Consider the following 5,000-nt stretch of genomic DNA (forward strand, 5'->3'; position numbering starts at 1 on the left):
CTCTTTTCGAAGAAGACCACCCGACCTGTTGGGAAGCAACATGCCGTTTGGCCCTCCGCGCGAGATCCATCTCTCCCGCGTCTAGAATTCTTCCCCGCATTGTGGCCCGTCCCTTGGAATACACACGAGGCTTGAAGGAGATTCGGGGAAGTCTTCTTTTGGACTGCATTGCGAGGGGAGCACACAGGTTGTCTGGAATCGTCCCCCACATTGCAGCATACGTCTTGAAACTGGTCTCTTTAAGCTCGAAGTAGATCCGGGGAAGTCCTCCGTTGGACTGAGGTGCACGAGGAGCACGTGTGACAGGAGCGAACCGCACGACATGCCTAGAGGCTACATGCCGATTAGCTCGCCGCGTGAGATCCAAGTCTCCCGCATCAAATGCCCCCGCCTTCGTTGACGCGCCCCGGTAGAAGGATGAGACGAGAGCAATGACCCTGGTTGGACCACCCCACCCCTCCCCCCCCCCCAAAAATTCGGCCCCCCCCTCCAAATTTCGCCCCTTCCCCCCCAAAAAATTCGCCCCCCCTCCCCCCCTCAACACACACCACACCACACCACCCCTCCCCCCCCCCCCCCTCAACACACACCACACCACTTCCCCCCCCCCCCCCCCTCAAAAATCTCCCCCCCCCTCAACACACACCACCCCACCCTCCCCCCTTCTCCCCCCCCTCCAAAATTCGACCCCCCTCACCATGACATCCCCCCCCACCCATAATACAACACGATGTGACGCGCCCCCCATGACATCCCCCCACCCTCCAATGACACGACACGACGCGACGTGCCCCCCTCTCCCCCTTCACCCTCCACACACACCACACCATGTCACGACGTGCCGCCCCCCCCCCCCCCCATGACATCCCCACCCCACCTCCCCATCGATGACATGACACGACGCGATGCGCCCCCCCATGACATCCCCCCACCCCCCATGACACGACACGACGCGACGTGCCCCCCCCTCCCCCTTCCCCCCTCAACACACACCACATCATGTCGCGACGTGCGGCGACGCGACGCGCCCCCCCATGACATCCCCCCACCCCCCATGACACGACACGACGCGACGTGCCCCCCCCTCCCCCTTCCCCCCTCAACACACACCACATCATGTCGCGATGTGCGGCGCCCCCCTCAATATACACCACACCACAGCGTGGACAAAGCCGCATTTTGAAGGGGGGGGCGAATTTCTGAGGGGGGGGGGCGGGGGGAGGCGTGGTGTGGTGTGTGTTGAGATGGGGGGGGTGAATTTTGGAGGGGGGAGGGGTGGTGTGGTGTGGTGTGTGTTGGGGGGGGGGGGGGGGCGAATTATTGAGGGGGCGTCATGGAGGGTGGGTGGGTGTGTTAAGGGGAGGGGAGCACGTCGCGTCGTGTCAGGCCATGGGGTGCGGGGGGGGAGCAGGGGTGCGTTGCGACATGGTGTGGTGTGTGTTGGGGGGGGGGGGGCATTGCGTTGGGTGGGTGTGTGTGTTAAGGGGAGGGTGGCACGTCGCATCGTGTCGTGTCATGGGGGGGCGGGGAGGGGGGGAATGTTATGGGGGGGGAGGGGGTGGGATGGGGAGGTCATGGGGGGGGGGGGGGGGGGCGCAGCACGTCGCGACATGGTGTGGTGTGTGTTGAGGGGGGAAGGGGGGGGCGCATCGCGTCGTGTCGTGTCATAGGGGGGCGCGTCGCGTTGCGTCGTGTAATGGGGGGTGGGGGGGGATGTCATGGGGGGGCCGAATTTTTGAGGGGGGGAGGGGGGGGGTGGTGTGTGTTGAGGGGGGAGGCGAATTTTTGAGGGGGGGACGTCATGGGGGGGGCGCATCGCGTCGTGTCGTGTCATGGGGGATGGGGGGGGGAGGGGGGTTGTCATGTTATGTTGGGGAGGGGGCGCGTCGCGTCATGTCGGGGCATGGTGGGGGGAGGGGGCATCGCGACACCCCGCGTCACCCCCCACGACACGGCACACCCCGCCACCCCACCCCACCGCACCCCCTACGACGCGGCGCCTCCCCCCCCACCCCACCTCGAAAAACCTCGCTCCATCCACAGCACCCCACCACTCCTCCAAAAACCAGGCTCGACCCACCCTGCCCCGCCTCACCCCCCCACGACACGGCGCACCCTCCACCCCACCGCACCCCCCCACGATGCCCCCCGCACCCCACCTCGAGAATCCCCGCTCCCTCCACACCACCCCACCACGCCTCCGAAAACCCCGCTCGACCCACCCCACCTCGCGTGAGCCCCCCCACGACACGGGAAACCCCCCACACCCCACCGCACCCCCCCACGACGTGGCGCATATCCCCCACCCCCCCTCACCCCACGTCGAAAAACCCCGCATGACCCACCCAACCCCGCGTCACTCCCCCATGACACTGTTGAGATATCGAGCTCCACTCGTGATACGCCAAGGTGACCGTTGTGCATTTATGTCACCGACTTGTCAGTTGTAGATGCGGTTGGTACACCACCCATGAATAATAGCTACATGATAGCTATCCTTATCTACTCTAGTTCGTGGCTCAGTTAGTATGCCACCTTAGTTAGTTGAGTTTGGTTTGAGACCCATATAGAGGGTTCTTCTATTTTCTTTGTATTAGAGTTCTTTTGGCTTACACAACTAAGAAGAGGAAAACTGTTTTCAGCCTCCACCCTTGTGTGTCTTCCCCCATTGTGCAAGCAAGAAAGCTTCAAGCGAGACTCCTTCCTTCTCTCCCACAATCTTGACAGACACGGCACACCCCCCCACCCCACCGCACCCCCCCACGACGCCCCCCCCGCACCCCACCTCGAAAAACCCCGCTCCCTCCACGCCACACCACAAATGCCTCCGAAAACCCCGCTCGACCCACCCCACCCCGCGTCACCCCCCCACGACATGGCGCACCCCCCACCCCACCGCACCCCCCAACGATGCCGCCCCGCACCCCACCTCGAAAAACCTCGCTCCCTCCACAGCACCCCGCCACGCCTCCGAAAACCCTGCTCGACCCACCCCACCTCGCGTCAGCCCCCCACGACACGGCACACCCCCCACACCCCACCGCACCCCCCCACGACGCGGCGCATATCCCCCCCCGTGCACGCCACCTCAAAAAACCCCACTCGACCCACCCAACCCCGCGTCACTCCCCCAGGACACGGCGCACCCCCCTACCCCACCGCACCCCCCCACGACGTCCCCCCGCACCCCACATCGGAAAACCCCGCTCCCTCCACACCACCCCAACACGCCTCCGAAAACCCCGCTCGACCCACCCCACCTCGCGTCAGCCCCCCCACGACACGGCAAAAACCCCCCCACCCCACCGCACCCCCCACGACGCGGCGCATATCCCCCCCCTGCACCCCACCTCGAAAAACCCCGCTCGACCCACCCCACTCCGCGTCACCCCCCCACGACACGGCGCACCCCCCACCCCACGTCGAAAAACCCCGCTCCCTCCATGCCACACCACTACGCCTCCGAAAACCCCGCTCGACCCATCCCACCCCGCGTCTCCCCCCCACGACACGGCGCACCCCCCCACCCCACCGCACCCCCCCACGACGCCCCCCCGCACCCCACCTCGAAAAACCGCGCTCACCCCACAGCACCCCACCTCTCCTCCAAAAACCCCGCTCCACCACCCCCACCCCGCGTCACCCCCCACGACACAGCGCACACCCCCACGACGCCCCCCCGCACCCCACCTCGAAAAACCCCGCTCCCTCCACAGCACCCCACCTCTCCTCCAAATACCCCGCTTGACCACCCCAACCCCGCGTCACTCCCCCATGACACGGCGCACCCCCCCACCCCACCGCACCCCCCCACGACGCCCCCCCGCACCCCACCTCGAAAAACGCCGCTCCCTGCACACCACCCCGCCACGCCTCCAAAAACCGCGCTCGACCCAGCCCACCCCGCGTCACGGCGCATCCCCCCACGACGCCCCCCCCCACCCCACCTCGAAAAACCGCACTCCATCCACAGCACCCCACCTCTCCTCCAAAAACCCCGCTCGACCCACCCCACCCCGCGTCACCCACCACGACACGGTGCACCCCCCCACCCCACCGCACCCCCCCACGACGCCCCCCCTCACCCCACCTCGAAAAACCGCGCTCCCTCCACAGCACCCCACCTCTCCTCCAAAAACCCCGCTCGACCACCCCCACCCCGCGTCACCCCCCACGACACGGCGCACCCCCCCACGACGCCCCCCCGCACCCCACCTCGAAAAACCCCGCTCCCTCCACAGCACCCCACCTCTCCTCCAAAAACCCCGCTCGACCACCCCAACCCCACGTCACTCCCCCATGACACGGCGCACCCCCCCACCCCACCCCACCCCGCACGACGCCCCCCCCGCACCCCACCTCGAAAAACCCCGCTCCCTCCACAGCCCCCCGCCACGCCTCCAAAAACCGCGCTCGACCCACCCCACCCCGCGTCACGGCGCACCCCCCCACCCCAGCGCACCCCCCCACGACGCCCCCCCCCCACCCCACCTCGAAAAACCGCGCTCCATCCACATCACCCCACCTCTCCTCCAAAAACCCCGCTCGACCCACCCCACCCCGCGTCACCCCCCCACGACACGGCGCACCCCCCCACCCCACCGCACCCCCCCACGACGCCCCCCCCGCACCCCACCTCGAAAATCCCCGCTCCCTCCACGCCACACCACCACGCCTCCGAAAACCCCGCTCGACCCATCCCACCCCGCGTCACCCCCCCACGACGTCCCCCCGCACCCCACCTCGAAAATCCCCGCTCCCTCCACAGCACCCCGCCACGCCTCCGAAAACCCCGCTCGACCCACCCCACCCCGCGTCACCGGCCACGACACGGCGCACCCCCCCACAACGCCCCCCCCCGCACCCACCTCGAAAAACCCCGCTCCCTCCACGCCTCCGAAAACCCCGCGTCACCCCCCCCACGACACGGCGCACCCCCCCACGATGCCCCCCTGCACCCCACCTCGGAAAACCCCGCTCCCTCCACAGCACCCCGCCAC

This window comes from Lygodium microphyllum, unplaced genomic scaffold, assembly GCF_053477565.2.
Source record: "Lygodium microphyllum isolate KBCC unplaced genomic scaffold, Lygodium_microphyllum_v1.1.10 scaffold_68, whole genome shotgun sequence".
NCBI classification, from domain to species: domain Eukaryota; kingdom Viridiplantae; phylum Streptophyta; class Polypodiopsida; order Schizaeales; family Lygodiaceae; genus Lygodium; species Lygodium microphyllum.